The sequence below is a fragment of the Pan troglodytes genome, chromosome 22, assembly GCF_028858775.2.
Source record: "Pan troglodytes isolate AG18354 chromosome 22, NHGRI_mPanTro3-v2.0_pri, whole genome shotgun sequence".
Lineage (NCBI taxonomy): Eukaryota > Metazoa > Chordata > Mammalia > Primates > Hominidae > Pan > Pan troglodytes.
Genome location: NC_072420.2, coordinates 26270046 through 26292157, shown reverse-complemented (window position 1 = coordinate 26292157; position 22112 = coordinate 26270046). Strand labels below are relative to the sequence as shown.

At 38.8% G+C, this 22112-nt stretch overlaps 1 long non-coding RNA gene across 2 annotated transcripts in view; it reads left to right on the top strand.

Annotated features, from left to right (window-relative positions):
• The window catches only part of LOC134806981 (uncharacterized), a 68126-nt gene that overhangs the window by 8217 nt on the left and 37797 nt on the right, over window positions 1–22112 (top strand). For both annotated transcript variants that reach the window (XR_010154488.1, XR_010154487.1), the window contains exons 3-5: window positions 8904–9013; window positions 9955–10072; window positions 13164–13286. This is a non-coding gene — a long non-coding RNA (uncharacterized LOC134806981). The remainder of the gene's footprint in view (window positions 1–8903; window positions 9014–9954; window positions 10073–13163; window positions 13287–22112) is intronic.

The window sequence follows — 22112 nt, the reverse complement described above, 5'->3', positions numbered from 1 at the left end:
GTGATTAGGCTTATGAAGTATGACTGAAAATGTAAAATACTGACAGAAATGACCCAAAAGTATTTATTTAGGTTGAATGCTTATTTGATATGTTCTGGTATTCGATAGAACAACCATTCTAAGAAACACTAAGACAACGTGATATAAAGATTTATAATGGGAAGATCAAAATATATTTACTTACAAAATAGAGCATCACCTTTTCTAAAGGGCTTCTGATCCTCTAAACTAATTTCCAAATATCTTTTAGGTCATTATATTAAAAGCAATGCAATGATCTTTGAAAATAGAGGAAGTCTTTTTTCAGTGCTGACCTCAGAATATTTCAGGTCAGTGTCACTGAACTGTCCATCTTAGTATCTAAGTATTGAGGCTGCTCCTAGGAGGGAAATACTGAAGGAAGGCTGAGATGTCTGGGAAGTGTATCACAAGTTCGAGATGATTCAACAGCGAAGGTCTATCTTTCTCCCCTGGTTGTCTTACATTTCTCTCTGAATACTGATTTTGTTGTTGTTGTTGTTGTTCTTCGATAGTCTTTTACTCCTTAAGTGCTAGGAAGCAACTGCCTAGAGAGCTGATTATAGGGTCATTGAATTGCTGTTGGAATTTTGGTGCCAGTTAACTCAGATGTCTGCAGACCACACCCTAAGCAGTTAGTAGTATGTAATAATTGGTAATGTATAAATTCGTGTCTCTTCCCGGGAACTGGGGGAGAGCTTCCTCTATTTAACAAAGCCTGTCTGGAACATGGATATGATGCTCAGGGGGGTGAGGCAGCCGTGTGTGACCATATGATGTTAGAAATTTTGAGATAAAAATTATATAAATGTACATATATTATGTATTTTTTAATTTCTGTTTAGAATTTTGGTGATGTGTAAGTGCAAATTACATAATGTAACTACAGTTGGTGTCACCAGCTCTAAGACCAGACACTTGATAGTTGTCTGGAGCTGGCGGTTGTCAGCAGCCAAAATTCTGAAACCAGATAAAATGGCATGCAAAGTATTAATGTCTGTGTGTTCCTAGACTTTCATTTCCTTCTACCTGCTAAGAAGATTCTGGTTTCTCTGGTCCATCATGTTCTCTCTGCATCCTTTGAAGGGGGCTGCTGTGACAGAAGAATTTGTGTTTTGGCTTTTGTGATGCAGAACCAGAAGTCAAGGATGATGGCAGAAAGGAAAATAATTTTGCAATTGGGTCAGGGGAAAAGGCTTTTTTCTCTCTTTTAAGAAAATGTGTTAAAAGACATATGAGAGCAGTGGTGGCATAGGAGGAAAATGGATATAAGGTTCAAGAAGAGCAAATGTGGCAGGTGTTGAGGGTGAGCCTTCTGACCCCCTGACTAGCTCCTTCATTCCTTGCCTTTCTCTATCTTAAGACTAGAAAACAAAACGCTCAATATCTCCAGCTCCCTTGCAGGTAGGAGTGCCCATGGGCATGATTTTGGACAGTAAAGTATGGGCTAAAGTATACTGGGGGGAAGGCGGCAGTGGTTAAAATTACATTTTGTTGTTGTTGCTGTTTGTAGAGACAGGGTCTCACTCTGTTGTCCAGGCTGGAGTGCAGTAGTGCTATTATAAGTCACTGCAGCCTCAATCTCCTGGGCTCAAATGATCTTCCTGCCTTAGCCTCCTGAGTACCTGGGACTGCAGGTGCATGCCACCACACCCAGCTGATTTTTTTTTTTTTTTTAGTAGAGAAGGGTCTCACTGTGTTGCCCAGGCTGGTCTTGCACTTCTGAGCTCAAGTGATCCTCCCACCTCAGCCACCCAAGGTGCTGGCATAAAATTACATTTCTGAGTAACACCTTGTAAGAGAAAGCTCTCAGTCCCTTCACATTTTATTCCTCTAGAACATGGAGTATCCTGGAAGTATGTTAATGAAAGTCACTTGCCAAGGATGGCAAAATAGGGAGACAGAAGGAGCAACACTGTGGACTTCTGCATTGAACCTGATTGCCTACCTTTGAACATTGTGAAGACGAAAGAAAAACCTTACGTATCATGTAGTGTTCTGGCAGACACAGGTGAAGGACCAAAACACTTCAAAAAATAATTCAATGAAGAGACTATTTATAGAGATAGTAACAAGAATAAGGGAACTGTATTTCAGGGTTCTCCAGAGAAATGGAACCAATAGAAGATTTTTAAAAAGAGGTTTATTATAAGGAATTGCTCACACGATTGTGGAAGCTGGCAAGTCCAAAGTTTGCAGAGCCAATGTCCTAGTTCCAGTCCAAAGGCTGGATGGCTACCGTAGAGCCACAAAAGGCTGATGTTTCAGTTTGAAGGCTGTCAGGAAGGAGAATTCTCTGTTCCTTGGGAAGGGTCAGTCTTTTGTTCTGTGCAGGACTTCAAATGATTGGATGAGAGCCACCCACATTATGGAGGATCATCCACTTTACACAGTTTACTGATTTAAACATTAATCTCATCCAGAAACACCTTCACAGAAAACCTGTAATGAAGTTTGACCAAATACCTGGGCATCCCATGGCGCAACCAAATATATGCATAAAATTAACCATTATAGGAATTAATAAGAGATGATACAACACCCAAGGACTAGAAATGCTGGTAAGTGAGAAGGATTAAGGAAGGAAACAGTGTTCACTGGAGCCAGCAAGAACTTGAGTCAGAGAAGAGGAGCTGCCTCATAAAACTTGTGGCTATAGAAGAAAGTAATTGCCAGAATTACAGCTGTGCCAATAAGGGCAGGAGGCATGGGAGTGGTGGGGAAGACACTATGGGAGATCAATATGTGATCCTTTCTCTTCCCACCTCTATTAGCCCATTCTTACACTGCTATAAAGATACTACATGAGACTGGGTAATTTATAAAGGAAGGAGGTTTAATTGACTCACAGTTCCACATGGCTGGGGAGGCCTCAGGAAACTTACAATTATGGCTGAAGGCAAAGGGAAAGCAAGGACCTTCTTCACAGGGTGGCAGGAGAGAGAACAGTGAGCGAAGGAGGAACTTGCCAAACACTATAGCCATCCATATCTCATGAGAATTCACTGACTATCATGAGAACAGCATGGGGGAAACCACCCCCATAATCCCATCATTTCCCACCAGGTCTCTCCCTGAATACCTGGGGATTACAATTCACGATGAGATTTGGGTAGGGACACAAAGCCTAACCATTTCATCACCTAAGCCAGAGGGCAGAAGATCTTGAGTATGGCTGCCCATGAAGGTCAGCCTCTTGGGAAACAGAGCAGGGCAGAGATTTTGTACAAGTCAGTGGGGAGACTGGGATTAACCACAATACTTTAATAATTTAAACCACTCTGTACATAGTCTCTTTGTAATTTTAAAAAAGCCAGTATAGTATAATTAAGCCACTCAATCAAATGCAATCCTAACTGATACAGCAGGTGACAAACTTGAGTTATTGAAGTTGTTGGACTTAATTCCTTGATTGAAACTCTAATATGAATGATGGCTTTATACATGTTGCCCAATTAAGGCACACTGTAGTGCAGTTTACCAGGAACATGTGGTTTACTTTATTTACATAGCAAATGGTTTCATATATGTTTTAAATAAATTTTCTCATTTAAATAAAACACTATATATATATGTTTTATATAATTTTTGAGAATGGAAATTTAATATCATCATATTCCTGCTAAGGGAATGTTGAACAAATATTTAAATAAAATTGATTTGAGGAGGAACCAAGTTAGTAGCCTTATTCTGATACCGTGTCTAAGGTTCTAGTTAAAGCCTACATTATGCATTGAGGTGTTTCTACCATTCAAAGAGATAGTTCAGTTTGTGGTTGGATTACATACAATCCAGTTATTGATGGTGCTTTCCTGGAGGTGACTGAGGAAATGATTAGTTCATTTTTGCAGAAATCAGTATATGAGGCAGTGTCTGGATCTTCTAAACTCCAGTTGATTCCTGTGGACCATGAAGTTTGGGTCAGGATCTAGAACCTCTGGAGTTGGAGATGCAGCCATTCTGCTCATGGAGAAGAGAGACTAGGTTTTCTATAATACCATCAAGTAGTTTATCTGATGGGTGGACAAATACATTGATTCAGCCTTAAACCCACAATTTCTGCTTGAAAGAAGATGTGTGATATTGTTTGGCTGTGTCCCCACCCAAATCTCACCTTAAATTGTAATAATTCCCATGTGTCAAGGGTGGGGGCCAGGTGGAGACAACTGAATCATGGGCATGTTTCCCATATACTGTTCTCATGGTAGTGAATAATTCTCACTAGATCTGATGGTTTTATAAAAGGGAGTTCCCCTGCACAAGCTCCATTGCCTGCTGCCATGTAAGGTGTGGCTTTGCTCACTCATTACCTTCCACCATGATTGTGAGGCCTCCTCAGTGATGTGGAACTGTGAGTCAATTAAACCTCTTTCCTTTATAAGTTACTTAGTCTTACCCAGTCTCTGGTATGTCTTTTCATTTTTTTAGATGAGACATTGGACTGTGGTCTTTTGAGTTAATGCTGAAATGAGTTAAGACTTTGGGGACTATTGGGAAGGCATGATTGGTTTTGAAATGTGAGGACATGAGATTTGGGATGGGCCAGGGGTGGAAGGATGTGGTTTGGCTGTGTTCCAACTGAAATCTCCATGCTGTTCTCATGATAGTGAGTTCTCACAAGATCTGATGGTTTTATAAAGGGCTTCCCCAACTTCACTCTGCACTTCTCCTTTCTGTTGCCATGTAAAGAAGGACATGTTTCCTTCCCTTTCTGCCATGATGTAAGTTTCCTGAGGACTCTTCAGCCATGAGGAACTGTGAATCAATTAAACCTCTTTCCTTTATAAATTACCCAGTCTTGGGTATGTCTTTATTGGCAGCATGAAAATGAACTAATACAGTGTTCATAAAAATGAACTAACACAGTGGCTAAATGCTTATCTGGCTCTGCTATGACTAAAGTTAAATATCTTTAAACCATGTAGGTGGGATAGTCTAGGATGCAAATATGCCAGAGATCTGAATTGCATATAGAAAGTAACAACCCCACTCAATCCAAACTTGGCAGCATTGCATATTGTTGTTAAAGAGAACGGACTCACAGCAGCTGTGGGTGTTTCCAAGCCAAAATGATTGGTTAGAGAGGAAGGAATCCCACAGTGTACGATGGTCACCTCAACTAGAATGGGATGGCTGTCTGAGTGCTTTAAACCTCTCTCAAATATGTTAACATGTGGTTCTTTGAGAGACTGACATGCTGAGGAGCCCAGGTTTTGTTAACAGATATTTATAGTAGGTCTAGATGCTGAACCTGGGTGTTCTGTTAAGGATAGTACACCATTTGGAGATCCTTAGTTTCTACATGGTTTACAGTTAAACGGTTGGTGGGTAGTGGTTTTTGGAGAGAAATATGGAGCTAGCCACGGAATTTTGACAATTTTTAGTTATTTCAAATTTTATGAGTCATTGGAGATTTTTCTCCAAGGTATATTTTCTTTTTAAATTTGCTGTATTTTTAAAAAAATTCTTTTGAATGTTAGCATGAAAATCTAGATTTTACTGCATGTGTATGAAAAGCATGATTTCTGTGCTAATTATTTCAGAACTTCTGGTTGGCATTACACGTATATTCCATAAGAAACCTATGTGTCTTTATCCACTTCATCTCAATGCTAAGCTGATGTGCAGAAATAATTGAAAAGGAAATTAATTTTCTTATAATCTCTTGAGAACACACAATAAAGAGAATATATCCATAATGCCCAGTGAAATGTCTTAAAATCCTCTTTCCTCATCTTTTCATTATCTATTGCTGTGTAGCAAACCACCCTCAAATCAGTGACTGAAAATATCGATCACTGGCTATTATCTAGTGCAATTCTGTGGGTTGATGAGATCAATTGGGTGATTTCAGTTCTTGTGCAGTTGGCTGGGGCTCAGTCTTTTGGAGGCTCATTTGGGCTGGAACACCCAAGATGGCTCATTCCCATGGTTGGCAGTTGGCAGCCAGGAGCACAACTGAGATTGTCCATCAGAATGTCTCAGTTTTCCTTACTATGGCTACTCAACGAGGCTTGGGCTTCTCACAGCATGGGAGCTCAGTTCTAAGAGGGAGTCCTCCAAGTACATGAAAAAGGCACCTTCAGATCTCTTTAGGCCCACTTTCAGAAGTTACATAACATCACTTCCCTCACGTTCTATTGGCCAAAGCAAATATGCAAGCTATCTCAGAGTTAAAGGAGTTGAGGGATACTCTCTGCTATGGTCTGAATGTGTCCCTCCAAAATTCATGTGGGAATCTGAGACCCAATGTGACAATATTAAGAGGTAGGCCCTTCTGGAAAATGATCGTTATGAAGGTGGCACTTTGTGGGGTTAGTTCTCTTATAAAAGAGGTTGAAGGAAAAGCCATGTTCCCTTTTTTCCACCTTCCCTCATGTAAGGACACAGCATTTGTCCCTTCCTTCCCATGAAAGAAGACACTGTCTATAAGGAATGGGCCTTTGCCAAACATTCAATCTGCCAGCATCTTGATCTTGGACTTTCTAGCTTCTAGAACTGTGAGAAATAAATTTCTGTTGTGTATAAATACTCAGTCTAAAGTACTTTGTTATAGCAGCAGGAATGGACTTACACTCTCCCTCTTGGTAGATGTAGTAGCAATGTTTATGGCCATCTTTAATCCACTACGGCATGTCTTTCTCAATAGTTCATACACATGGCAGCTGCTCCCAAATCTCCCTCCTCTCTCACTCCCAACTCTGCCCAGACCCCATCCCCAAATTCTGTCTCTCAAGTTGTTTTTCTCATATTCCCCTGCTTCCTTTCCAATTCATCATTTCATGTCTCTAGCATATCTCTGCTCTTTCTAGTGTAAATCCACTCAGCTAGCCTTTTTAGTATTTCTTTCTTACTTGTTACCTTGAGCTTCATAATAAACTGGGACTTCCTTAGGATTTTAAATAGCATAATGCTCCTCAATGGGAGTAAGCAGGAGTGGAAAGTGGACATGATTATTCATTTTATTCCTGTCAATCTATGTTTGTGTGATGCACAGCACAATGGGAATTTATTTTATTCAATTGCATTTGATATCAGTGGAGTCTTAGAATGTGACACAAGGGTTGGGTTAGCAGAGAATGTGGCCGATTCAGGATTGAGTACTGGAGATTGCCTGAGGCACATCACGTATCAGGATTGAGGGAAATGGTGCTTATTGGGCATCATGCTATTTTTTTTTAATCCCGTTACTTTTATATTTATATTTTATTTTTTAAAAATTTAAGTTCAGGGGTACATGTGCAGGATGTGCAGGTTTGTTACATAGGTAAATGTGTGCCATGGTGGTTTGCTGCACAGATCATTCCATCCCCTAGGTATTAAGCCCAGCACCCATTAGCTATTCTCCTTGATGCCCTCCCTCCTCTCACCCCTCCACCTTCTGACAGGCCCCAGTGTGTGTTGTTCCCTTCCACGTGTCCATTTGTTCTCATTATTTAGCTCCCACTTATAAGCGAGAACATGCAGTATTTGGTTTTCTATTCCTGCATTAATTTGCTAAGGATAATGGCCTCCAGCTCCATCAATGTTCCTGCAAAGGACATGATGTCATTCCTTTTTATGGCTGCATAGTATTCCATGGCGTGTATATACCACGTTTTCTTTATCTAGTCTATCACTGATTGACATTTAGGTTGATTCCATGTCTTTGCTATTGTGAATAGCGCTGCAGTGAACATAACATGTGCACTAGTCTTTATATGAATGATTTATATTCCTTTGGGTATATATCCAGTAATGGGATTGTTGGGTCACATGGTATTTCTCTCTCTAGGTCTTTGAGGAATTGCCACACTGTCTTCCACAATGGTTGTACTAATTTACACTCCCACCAACAGTGTAAAAGCATTCATTTTTTCTCCACAACCTCGCCAGCATCTGTTGTTTTTGACTTTTAATGATAGCCATTCTGATTGGTGTGAGATGGTATCTCATTGTGGTTTTGATTTGCATTTCTCTAATGATCAGTGATATTGAGCTTTTCTTCATATGTTTGTTGACTGCATATGTGTCTTCTTTTGAGAAGTGTCCATCATGCTATTTTGAAGAGCAATGTTGTTGGCCCTAGGCTTAAAGAGTTTTATTGTGAACTTGACACTTCTTAGAAATAGATCCCCTGCAGAAGTTGGTTTCTGAAGAAAACAACATTAAGCAAAAATACATTTCAGCAGTTCTGGCCCAATATTGTCTTTAGAACAAGAGTACATGTTGAAGCCCACAAACCATATATTTAAATATTTTAAAATTATAACTCAAACTAGTAATCTGTTAAATAAAATCTGTTCTGTTCTCTTATCTTGACAAATATACCTTTATATTGACCTGGGAGGCTATGTGCAAATTTTTGACTGTCAAGCTTCTCAGAGTTCTTTGATAAAATGTGGCAGCTTTGGGAAAACTGAGCCTGGACCCTGCCTGCTCCCCTTTTCTCCCCACCACTAGGCTCCTCTTGTACTGAGAGAGATCTCCCTCTATGTGTATGGACACTCCAGGTCATACTCCAGAGCTGTGTCCATAGTCCTTAAATACAGCAGCTCCTTAGCCACTCCTCTGGCCTGGGATGAGCAAATGACCAGTGCCATCCACTTTTAGGAGGCACACCTGGTGAAACGTTCCATTCCAGCCTTGGAAGCGGGTTCAAGGATGTCTGGGCAGGAAAATCCAGGGTCCAGATTCCCAGTGCAGGGTCTACAAAAGGAGGCACAGCTTCCACATGACAAGTTTGGCTCCATAAGCTTCTTGCTTTCTGGTGTGGCGTGTGGCAAGAAGGGGGCTAGAGTGAGCACAGGGTGCAGAACGGGGGACCTCTTGTCCAGGTCATGGGCAGTACTGCCTTGAGCTGTGGGTGTGCAGAAATTCAACTTGATTTTTTCTTTTCTGCACAGGTTCAGCAGCCAGAGTCCTATCCTGTACTTCTCTTCACGTTGCAGACATCCACAAAAGAGTGAGACTGTTTTCGGTTGAATTGAAGAGCAAATGTGTGGAAGGCACCAAGGTTTGTGTGTAAATGTGGTGAGTGGGGCCAAGGAGAACTTCTGCACTTCTGCCAGGAGGAATTAGGAGGCTGAGCAAGACAGACCGCCTGGTCAGTGTGGAGGCATTGAACTGTGCTATGTGAGACTGATAACATTTGGTTCTTGTCTAATGACCCCACCTGGCCACACTGGGGAATTGAAGAATCTAGTGACTAGAGGGTACCCACGTATAGGTTATCCATAAGAATTCCCAAATATTGAAGAAGCTTAAAAAGTGTGTTAAACAGTCCTTTCTGCCCAGAGATCAAAGGCAGCTGAAAGATCTATATTGGATATCCTGATCTATTCTTCAGTCTCAATGGATTCAGCTCCCTTGGAAATGCTTTTTTGTGCATGAGCAATCACTTGTATCTGAGACTTTCTGAGTCATTGATTAGTGCGGGTTTGCATCATCAGATACAGCTTGAAACCAATCTTTAGAATGTTTCCCAGTCATCTTTTTGTGATTTTATGATGGCAAGAATTTACATTCCTTCCCCGTCCCATGACTGGTATGTGTGTTCTAGGAAAAGTTGGCATTGGTTCTATCTGGATGTATTGATGCTGCTGTTTTGGGGGAATATCCAGTGCCAGAAAATGCCTGGAACACCCTGATCCAGTGGGAGGGTGTTAAACCCTAATGGGTCTATGCCATTGTCAATGTTCAGCAGGCCAGATGCCTTTGGAGGGAGAAGGTCAGGGGTTTGGACCTTTGGGGTTAACCACCACTCAATAATTTCCTACAGTCAAAGCCTCACTTCTGTCTACTGATGACACTCCCACTACCATTTTGCACTAAAGTACAAGTGCAGATTAAGTGAGTTATTCAGTTGGTTGCAACAGCATACCACTACAGGGGTAGCTGGTCTTCTAAACAGAGCTTGGGATATTACTTTACTTACATTTTTTTTTTTTGAAACAGGGTCTCACTCTGTCACCTAGGCTGCAGTGCGGTGGTACAATCACAGTTCACTGCAGCCTTGACCTCTTGGGCTCAAGCAATCTTCCTGCCTTGGCCTCCTGAGTAGCTGGGACTACAGGTGAGCCACCAGCCTGGCTAATTTTTAATTTTTTTTTTTTTTGTAGAGACAGGATCTCACTGTGTTTCCCAAGTTGGTCTTGAACTTCTGGCCTCAAGCAATTCTCTTGCCTTGGCCTCCCAAAATTCTGGAATTATAGGCATGAGTCACCAGAAACGGCCCACTTTATTTACTTCTGTGATGCCTATACATTGTGTTATCAATAAAACTTGAGATTCTATAACTGAGACTGGTCTCTGTTTTTAATTAATTTCTTTTTTTGTAATTCCAAGGCTACCACTGAGGTTCAGATTCTGCATTTTGGGGCATCAGAACTAGTTTTTTTTTTTAATTTGAGGAAATATGCTATATGCTGGCATAGGGATGGCAATGCAGCGTATGCATATGTGTTCATTGGAGTGTGCACACTTGTGTACATATATGCATGTGTACCATGTGGTTGCCCCTGGAGTCAATAAGGGAAATTCAAGGTGGGGGTTGGGGAGGGAACTATCTCATTGACTTACAGAGTATTGGGAAATAGAGGAGGATGGCTTGCACATAGCAGCTTCCTGACCATTCCCAGGGGAAATTAAAATCCAACAGAAGAATCAAAACATATTCCTTCTTTTAGTTCTCCATTTTTTCCCTTTATTTGGAGATGAAAGAGTAGAAAAGAGAATTATTTTCTATTTTGCAATTTACAGCTCCTAAATATTCAGAGTAGAGTGGACAGTCATATAATTGCTGTGATTGAGAATGACAATATTTTTCTGATTGAAAACATCTCTCAGTTGGCAAATATAGTGCTGGAAGTTTATACCACTGTGTCACTTCACTAGGCTTAAAGCAGAATTCAGAAGGCTCTGTTAAAATCAGAAATGTTATCTGAAAAAGTTCACTCATTATTACCTATTAGAAAGGATTACATTTTTTTTACATTAAGTGAAATGAAACATAGCACAAGTAAATTTTGTAAAGATTCAAAGGAGAGGATCTATGATGGGGAGAAGCTTGGTCTAGATGGAGTATTTTTCAAGGAGGGCTTTGAATTACCAGGGGCTAGGTTGTGTGCATTTGAGTCCTGGAGAGAAAGAGGTGGATGTACTTTGAAGAAAATTGAGGAAAAATTGAGCAGAATTTTGAATTGATAATTTTGTCCAGAGTAAACCTTGGATTTTTTTTTTTTTTTTTGAGAAGGAGTCTCGCTCTGTCACTCAGGCTGGAGTGCAGTGGCACGATCTCGGCTCACTGCAACCTCTGCCTCCCGGGTTCAAGCGATTCTTCTGCCTCAGCCTCCTGAGTAGCTGGGACTACAGGAGCGTGCCACCACTCCCAGCTAATTTTTGTATTTTTAGTAGAGAAAGGGTTTCACCGTATTGGTCAGTCTGGTCTCGAACTCCTGACCTCAGGTGATGCACCCACCTCAGCCTCCCAAAGTGCTGGGACTACAGGCATGAGCCACCATGCCTGGCTGGATATTTAACTTATTATATTTTATTGCTAGCTATTAATGCTTTCTATATGCTAAGCATTCAAAGTCATTTACAAATATTAACTGCTTAAAACCCTCAATTACAAGGTGGGTACTATTAAAATCATCCTTATCATGCCAGTGAGAAAACTGAGGAAGGAGGAAGTGATCTTCCCAGGTGCTATAAGTAGCCATGATTTACATCTAGGCATTCTGCCTCTAAGTCAGCAGTCAACACTACACACATACTTCTGTGATGCATGTGAAAATACACAGCTGTCACAAATGTCAGGATTCAGAGAGGAGCATCATTGCACTTATCCCTTTCTCTTGATTTTTTTTTTTTCCAGAAAGCCTTATGCTGATAACCAAGATGTATATTTTGGTTGTTTTAAATTTGTCTGTATGCATTCTTACCATTATCTAATCACCATCTTCACTTGTTAGGATGATATTCTTCTCTAGTGCAAAATTAATTCATTCATTCCTTTGTGGAACATGATATGCTGCTCTCTTTGATTTAGTTTCTAATATATGGATGTGAAAGAGCTCGTGGACTATTTTGCAATGCTTCTGTTTACAAAAGATGCCTATTTGTAGGCAAGATAAGACAGAAACTATAATTTAGTAAAGATTTATTGAGCACTTACTATGTTTTAGGCATTATGGTAAGTACTTTATAAGTATTTTCGTGTTTAATCCTTGCCACTAACCTATGAAGTAGCTACTATTATCGCCTTCATTTTATAAAAAGTAAACAGAAATAACAAAGTGAAAACAAAAGAACAAAACCCAGAAGAAATAAAACAAAATACCTAGAAATGAACTGAGCCAACATTTAAACCAATACTCTGCTCCAGAGAACAGCATCAGATTGTCTGTACTAGAATTCTGGGTTCCATTACTATAGATTAAATGAGTTAGCACATAAAAATTACATAGATAAATACCACCTGGTAAAAAGCAAGTACTTAATAAAGGTTAACTATTAGTTTGTTACCTGAGTATATTGTATGATGCTGAGGTTTGGGGTATAAATGATCCCATCACTGAGGTACTTAGAATAGTACTCAACAGATTTTCAATTTTTTCTTCCCTCCTTCCCACATCATGTAATTCCTGGTGTCTATTGTTACCATCTTTATGTCCATGAGTGCCCAAAGTTCGGCTCCCACTTACAAGTGAGAACATGTGGTATTTGGCTTTTTGTTCCTGCGTTAATTTGCTTAGGATAATGGCCTCTAGCTGCATCTGTGTTGCTGCAAAGGACATTATTTTTCTTTTTTATGGGTGCATAGTATTCCATGGTGTATATGTACCACATTTTCTTCATCCAAGCCACCGTTGGTGGGCACCTAAGTTGATTCCATGTCTTTGTTATTGTGAATTGTGCTGTGATGAACATATGAATGCATGTGTCTTTTTGGAAGAATGATGTTTTCCATTGGATATATACCCAGTAATAGGATTTTTGGCTTGAATGGTGGTTCTGTTTTAAGTTATTTGAAAAATCTCCAAACAGCTTTCTACAGTGGCTGAACTAACTTACATTCCCACAAACAGTATATAAGCATTCCCTTTTCTCCACAGCCTCGCCAACATCTGTTGTTTTTTGACTTTTTTTTTTTTTTTTTTCAGATGGAGTTTCACTCTTGTTGCCCAGGCTGGAGTGCAGTGATGCGATTTCGGCTCACCGCAACCTCCACCTCCCGGGTTCAAGTAGTTCTTCTGCCTCAGCCTCCCAAGTAGCTGGTATTACAGGTATGCACCACCACACCCGGCTAATTTTGTATTTTTAGTAGAGTCAGGGTTTCTCCATGTTGGTCAGGCTGGTCTCGAACTCCTGACCTCAGGTGATCTGCCCGCCTCGGCCTCCCAAAGTGCTGGGATTAGCCACTGCACCTGGCCCTTGACTTTTTAATAATAGCCATTCTGACTGGTGTGAGATGGTATCTCATTGTGGTTTTGATTTGCATTTCTCTGATGATTAGTGATGATGGGAACTTTTGTCTTATTTTGTTTTTATTTAGTTTATTAAACTGTTAAAATTAAAGCCTAAAATGTATACAGAAAATGTACATTTCCTAAAGTGTAGAATTCACTGAGTTTTTGCAAACTGATTACTGTCATGTAATTGGCATTCAGATGAAGAACAGAACATGTCCAGTACCTAGAGACCACTTTTGTTCCTTCTGGGCACTATCCCAAAACCTCAGGAGTAACCACCATCCTGACTCCCAACAGCATTGATTTGCCTTCACTTTTTTGCGGGGGGGAGGTGGTGGGGCACAGAGTTTCACTCTTTTTGCCCAGGCTGGAGTGCAATGGCACAATCTTGGCTCACTGCAATCTCCACCTACTGGGTTCAAGTGATTCTCCTGCCTCAGCCTCCCAAGTAGCTGGGATTACAGGCATGCACCACCACGCCTGACTAATTTTGTATTTTTAGTAGAGACAGGGTTTCTCCATGTTGGTCAGGCTGGTCTTGAACTCCTGACCTCAGGTGATCCACCCGCCTTAGCCTCCCAAACTGCTGGGATTACAGGTGTGAGCCACCGCGTCTAGCCTCTTGTTTTATCTTTTATAGAAATGGAAGCAGGGAGTTTTATTCTTTTGTGTCAGGCCTCTTTCATTCCAATGTCTCAAAGTCTGTGAGAGTCATCCTTATTGTCTCAATGTCTGTGAGATTCATCCTTATTGTTGCATGTACTTAAGCTTGTTCATTCTTATTATATTACATTGTGTGAATATACCACAATCTACTTATACCGTTGCACTGTTGACGGGCATTTGAGTAGTTTCCAGTTTGGAGCACTTATGAGTAGTGCTATGTTATAGTACATGCCTTTGGTAAACATGTATTAGCTATTTTTACTGACCATTATGTACGTTAGAGAAAATTCAGCATGATGGTTTAGTCAGAAGGAAATAAAAACCAAGAAGATCCTGTTATTAGTGTATTAAAAATTAATGTCGATTGAGAAAATATTGCAAAACAAAAGAAAACATGATTTTGAAATTTGTGGCACACCAAGGTGTCAATAAGTCAATAAGAATGTCTTACATATTAGAAAATGAGAGCATAAGTTTCAAATATCTTATCATGAAAAATGATACGTAGGTGAAGTGATGGATATGGTAATTAGCTTGAGTTAATTATTACACATGCTATACACATATCAAAACATTACATTATACCCCGTAAATGTATACAACTATGATTTGTCAATTAAAGAAAGTTATTATTAGATTAAAAAACCAATCAGAACTCAGTAGCGCTATCCATCAGTTCCCTGGTTCATCTCATGTGTGTGAATCTGTACCTTCAAAAAATAAGGTACACTTTCTAACTCACAAATAAAAAGAAGGACCAATGGATATTGGACTGGAAGAGGAGTATGCTACAGTTTCCAGGAGGTCAAGAATTGCGATGGCGGCTCTGAAGGTGAGGGTTATGGATGGCCCATAGCCAACTCAAGGTGGCCATTCATGAGATGTGCTGATTTTTCATGGTCATGTATAAACTGGGATGAAGAGTCTGCTAAAACTCATCAACCCACTTCGTCATATAACAAAAAGTTGAGCGAAGAACTTGAATAATATTGAACAAAACAATTGGTTAGGAGTATGTGACTAGGGTTCTAAATAATTATAGTTGGACAAAGTCAGCATGTATCTCACCTGAAAACAAATGACAGTAACAGGAAGTAAAGTGCAATGTGCATCTGGTCACGCTGAAGTCTGGGGTGGGAAACTAAATGTAGGGTGTTAATAGATTCTTCTAATTGAAGGTTGTACTTGGAAGAGAAAGAGGAGCTGGAGAGAGAATAGTTGAAGCTTCAGTATTTCAAAAATGTAGGATTTGATTTAAGAGTCATCAGTTTCTGACAAGAGATGAATTTGAAGTGATGAATATTGAGGAAAATATTGTAGCTCAGACTTGTGGATTAAATTAACTTTACATTCATTTTAAGAGGGTGGCAAACACTCAATGATAATCATCAAGCTAAACAGTGTGCTATCCATGAATGATTCGCAAAAGTAAATAGTGTAGAGGAGGTGCTTCATCTTCCACAGAGGAATAACAGAGAAATGGAGATAATTTTGTCAAAATCAGAGCACTGAAGATGAGCATTTCATCTTTGAAAAGACAGAAAAGATAATGGCAGTAAATGTCAGGGAAATTCAGTGTTGGAAGATGTCTGTCCAACCTGTATGTTTTATAGATGAGTAAAATAGAAAACTGGTGAAAGATGAGTCAGGCTCTTGAGTCAGGCTCTCTGGGTTTAAATCCTGGTGCTCAGACTGACTCTCTTTGCCCTGTTTTTCTTTTGCAAATTGAGGTAATAATTGTATCTAAATCAGAATTGTTTTGAAGGTTAAATGAAATAATGTAGATAGTGCTGAACAAGTGCCTGATATGTAATACGTGTTAGTTATTGATTTTGAGTGACTGCCCTAAAGTTTTACAGCTAGTTAACAATGGAGTTGCAACTAGATCTCAAGTTTACCAGGCCCTCAAACTTCCAATTTAATGTCTTCCAAACGTATCACATTGTGTCTTACAGGGATTTCAGAAATCCCTTTTCTTTGCTCTGAATTCAGAACCAGTTTTGGTGTAGACATGCGAGTCAGGGAGATGGGACCAAAATATCATATTGTTTTTCACTCATAAAAGCTGGATTAAAGGTTATGACTTAGATCGAGGACAGCTAGATAAACTTTCCGTTGGTATAGATTGGGGCAAGGATTCCCCTGGGAATCTCAATTCACCTGCCCACTCTCTTGCCACAATCTATGCCAAAGGAAAGTTTATCTGCAGCTAAGAGTGCTGTCTTGCTTTAGGGGGTAAAGGGAGGAAGGGGTATGAGAGAGGAGAAGAAAGGGCAGAAAGATCCTAGATCCCTCTTGTGTAGAAGTTGTGAGCTATGTTAGCTCTACTCAGTTGATAAATATGCACTAATGGCTGTCATCCACCAACTAGGTGATGTAGTCTACCATATCAGATCCCAAATCCTTCTTGTGTAGAAGATGTGAAATATTAGCTTTACTCAGTCAATAAATATGCACTAGTAGCTATCACCCACCAACTAGGTGATGTAGTCTACTTTACGAGGTAGATTACTTAGTAGACCTCTTTGGGGGATGACCAAAAGTTGGGCAGAAAAAGGAGAGAAAGGATCCTCTCTGCAGAGGGAATAGTGTATGAATAGGCTGTACTTGAATATCAAAACCATGAAGTGAGTGCAGACTCCTGGAGGAGGAATGCCAGCAAATCAGGAGTAGGGAATCAGCTTTCCTTCTCCAACTTGTCTCAATGCTGACACAGCAATTCCAGATTTTAAAATTAACACAAAGAACTTGCTGATGATATAGAAATAAAGAGAGCATAATTTATTCATTCATTTAATAAATGTGGAACAATTTTTTTTTCCTTTTTCAACCCTATTAACCGAAGAACAAGTTTGTTTTTAAATATCAGCTAGATTGCATCACTATTTTTAAGGCCCTCTAGTGATTTGCAATTGCAGTAGAATCCAATCCAAACTCCTTACTATGACATTCAAGACTTTATCTGATCAGTTCCAACTCTTTGTTCCTTACTTGCTAAGATCCATCCACATAGCCTCTTTCTGTTCCTTGGTCATGCCAAGCTTGTTCCAACTGCTATAGGGTCTATAGACTCAGGGTCCAGATCTTAATGTTGGTTTTTTATGTCATTCAGTTGCAGCTCAAATATTGCCATGTATAGAGGCTTTGTCTCACCACCCTATCTCTAGTACCCTTCCCATCACACTAATACATGGCCTGTCTTATATGTTGTATTGATTGCAATTTACATCTGAAACAGTCTTGCTCATTTATTTGTTTCTTGCTCATTGTCAGGCCTTATTCTGCTACAATTAAAAGCTTCGAGAGAGCAGGGATCTTGCTCTGTCATTCACTGATGATCTTTGGAGGCCCAAAGAGTGCTGGTATATAGTGGGCTCTTGAAAAATATTGTTAAAAGAATGATTAAATAAGTAAACAAATGGATGAATGAATATAGCTTATAAGGCTCTGGGGACTTCCAGACCAATAGAGATTATTTCAAGAACTCACAGTCTAGTTAATTAACTTAAGTGAAATGTATTAAGTGCTATAGTAAAGGCACATGTAAAGTGTGTTGCAAGAATAGAGATGGAGAACTGGAAGGAAGGCTCCAGTGTAATCACTTTTTATATGAGAAAGTAATTCTATGAGAAAAAGTGATTACACAGTAGGTCTTCTTGGGGTATGATGGAGAGTTGGCTAGAAAAAGAAGAGGTGGAAGGACATTCTAGGTAGAGGTAACAGTATATGAATAGCTTATTCTTGGACATCGAAACAATGAAGAGAGAGCAGACTCCAGGTACTCAGAAATGTCATTCTGGTCTTTCATGAAGCAAATTTAAAAAATAACAGAAAAAAACATAGTATGATTCCATGTCAGGGATCCTAGCTCATAGATGACATGGTTCAAGAGGAATTAGAAGAATCCTCCTTAATAATAACTACAAATTACCAACAAGAAAGGAGGAGGATCTAAGAGGCTGTTGGATATATTTAGATTTTAGGTAGATAAATAAACAGAATATACACAGAGGAGACCATGCTTTTGGAGAAGCAGAATAAGGGAGATGAACCTTAAGGATTATGTGAGACCAGAAGAAATGGTGGCTTAGAAAAATGTAATAGCTAAAAATGACTTTCAGACCCTCAGTTGGAAAAAGCAATATAATCCCTCATGGAAGAGGCAACCCCTTTACTTAACAGAAGTTAGCATAATATAGTAGTTGAGAGAAAGAAGGCAAACCTTATTCTCTATCATTTTATTTCTAGCTTTTCCATTCAGTGAAATAAATTTCAGATTGGAAAGGTTACAGGCAGCAGCAAGTGCAGGGAATGAAGATCTAGGTAGATGAATTCCATTTTCTATGAATTTATGTGTCCAGACTAAAAATACATTAGAATTAATAAAATAATGGAATGATTTGCTAGTGGAGAGACTTGTTCGTGTGTTTGATGTATGGAAAATGAGAGAAGAGAGTATCAGAAGAAGTAAGGGCAAGTATAGAAGAAAAAGGTTGTTGCTCCATTTAGGTAGGCTATTGTTAAGCTGATTTTGGTTTAAGCACACACAGAAATTACCTATACTCTCCAATAAATACGCTTTTGAATTATAATAACTGTGTCTAAATCCAGACATTTCTGGCTTAGCTTAGTTGTGAAGATTTGGGTTTAGTTATTTTTCAGTATCTATCTATCTATCTATCTATCTATCTATCTATCTATCTACCTACCTACCTATTATCTATCTATCTATCTAATTTTTTTCCCTAAAACTTTTCTAGATCTCAGACATTGCTCCCAAAAGTGCCCTTTGGCTGACCAGTGCAATGGAGAAAATCTCTCAGAACCGTAATACTTTGGTTTGGGACACTGATCCCTTAATGAATATTTAGGAATTATTGTGAAATAATATTGCGTTTTAAGAGAATTGTCAACTATATGAGAAAGCTATCATTCAGCTCACGAAGACATGCTCTTCCACTCTTAATTATTTAGCAGGAAATCTATGTTCTGAATGTATCTGGCACATATGTGTATTCATGACACATAACTGGATTTTTTGAGGTCTTTCAAGGGTAAAAGGGAGAAATGATTAAAGCATCCCTGGGGAAATGTGGCAAACTCTTTGAGTCATAAAATTACCCCCAAATAGAACATGTTCAAAGGGACTTTTTGTCTGCATAGTGAATAAGTAATTTTTTTTTAATGCGAACTACATACACTTTTGCAACTTAGGATTTAGCAACTCATCTAAACCACTGAACGTTAGGAAGTATTCCTGCCCAGTTTCTTAGAACTTTCACTGTTCCCTTTTCTTCTGAAGGCTGTTGTTGTGAACATATGTGTCAAAAATGGTTTATGTGCTTCAAGATAAGTCTTGGTCCATGTTGTTAGTCAAAATCTTACTGTGCTGATTCAGGACTGTATCAAAAACAAATTTATGAATTTACATAGTCAAGCTGTGAAACACTGACATTAAAGTTTTAGATTGTTTCAATTAGATTGTCTCGCTGAGTTCCACACCTCTTTTTCTTCAAGTGGTTTTAACCTTTATTTGTACATTGCATTAAGTCAATACATTTAAAGGTGTTTATTCTTGGTATTTACTAAATTTAAAATTACAAACAGAGGCCGGGCGCAGTGGCTCATGTCTGTAATCCCAGTACTTTGGGAGGCTGAGGCTGGCGGATCACGAGATCAGGAGATTGAGACCATCCTGTCTAACACGGTGAAACCCTGTCTCTACTAAAAACACAAAAAATTAGCCGGGCGTGGTGGCAGGCAGCTGTAGTCCCAGCTACTCGGGAGGCTGAGGCAGGAGAATGGCATGAAAAAAAAATTACAAACAGAAAGGGTTTTTTTTTTTTTGCTCTAATGAGAGTAGATAGTAATAACAATTTTAGCAGTACTAATTATATTTCAGATGATTGATGTAATTTTTTGTCTCAAAGAAGAATTTTAAAATTTAGCGGACTTTTAGGTTGCAAATTCTAAAATGCACATTCCCCATACATAATAGCAGACATTCAAGAGATAATGAAAACTGAGTTTTTCTGTTAAGTCCAAGAGCCTCCAAATAAGAGTCTACACATCTTGGAAGAATTTGTGAACATTCTTTAACCTTTTCCTTACAATGCTTCAGTGAGAAGACTTTACAATATAGTAAAGCAATCTTAGAAATAATATGAAGAATTTCCTTAGAAATGTTCAAGGAAATAAAGATTATCTGAGGGAAGATATGAAATGTAACGAGAAGGAAACTGTATTGAAGTTGGTTAAAATCAATATAAGATTTATGGTATGAAAAAGATATTTATGCACCTCTAAAGTGGTTCTCTAAGACTATCTCTTGCTGTAGGGTAGATTGGGGTTGTTACTCAAAAGGAATAGATTGCTTTCAATATAGAAGGAGGGCAAAATAATTACCTACATTCACTTCCTCTCTCCCTCCTCTCTCCTTTCTTCCCTACTCTTTCTCCTTTGAACACTTACTATGTGCTCCCACTGTGTTTAAGTTATATTGGTCATACTGTGATAGGAAGAGAGACTCCCTGCTCTTAATAGAGTTTGCAGTTTAGTGGGAAACTGTCATATACAGACATTAAAACGAGGGCATTGAGGGGATGTCCCTGAATTCTGTACCATTGTAGATTCTCCAAGTGCATGTGGTTGATATTTTCTCTTCTTTATCTTATTTTCTTCTTCTTCTTTTTTTTTGGCTATTTCATCATATCGATTTTTTAAAAAATAAAGCTATTCTAGTTATTTGTAATTTTTTGTCTTTTTGATAATAGCCATCCTAGTTGGGGTGAGATGATAACTCATTATGGTTTTGATTTGCATTTCTCTGATGTTTAGAGCATTTTTTCATGTATTTTTTTGACCATTTGTATGCATGTCTTCTTCTGAGTAATGTCTTTTCAGATCATTTGCCCATTAAAATTTTTTTTTTGTCATGGTTAAGATGTTTGAGTTTCTTGTGTATCTTGAATATGAATTCCTTGCCAGTTGAATGGTTTGCAAATATTTTCTCCCATTCTTTGGGTTGTCTTTTAACTCTGCTGCTTGTTTCCTTTGCTGTGCAGAAGCTTTTTAGTTTGATATAATCCCATTTGTTTATTTTTGCTTTTGTTGCATGTGCTTTGGAGGTCTTATTCATAAAATATTTTCCCTGTGTTTTCTTCTAACAGTTTTATAGTTCTAGATTGCACATTTATGTCTTTGATCCATTTTGAGTTGATTTTTGTATAGGGTGAGATATTGGGGTCTAGTTAAATCCTTCTGTATATGAATATCCATTTTCCCCAGAACCATGTATTGAGGAGACTGCCCTTTCCCCACTGAGTGTTTTTGGCACCTTTGTAAAAAATCAGTTGGCTATAGATACATGGATGAATTTCTGGGTTCTCTATCCTGTTCTGTTGGTCTAGGTGTCTGTTTTTATTCCAATACCATTCTATTTTGGTTACTACAGCTTTGTAGCATATTTTGAAGTCAGTTAGTGTGATGCCTCCAGCTTTGTTCTTTTTGCTCAGGATTGCTTTGGCTATTAGGAATCTTTTTGTGGTTCCATACAAATTTCAAGATTTTTTTCCTATTTCTGTGAAGACTGTCATTAATATTTTAATAAGGATTGCATTGTATATGTAGATTGCTTAGTGTGGTCATCTTAACACTATTAATTCTTCTGATCTGTGAGCATGGGATGTCTTTCTATTTGTATACTATTCACTTACTTTCATCAGCGTTTTGTTTTCCTTGTAGAGTTCTTTCACATCCTTGGTTAAATTTATTCCTAGGTATTTTTGTGTGTGTAGCTATTGTAAATGAGATTGCCTTCTTGGTTGCTTTTTCAGCTAATTTGTTGTTTGTGCATAGAAATGCTACTGATTTTTCTATGTGAATTTTGCATCTTGCAGCTTTACTGAATTTATTAGTTCTAAGAGTTTTTAGGTAGAGCTTTTAGGTTTTTCTATGTATAAGATCATGTCATCT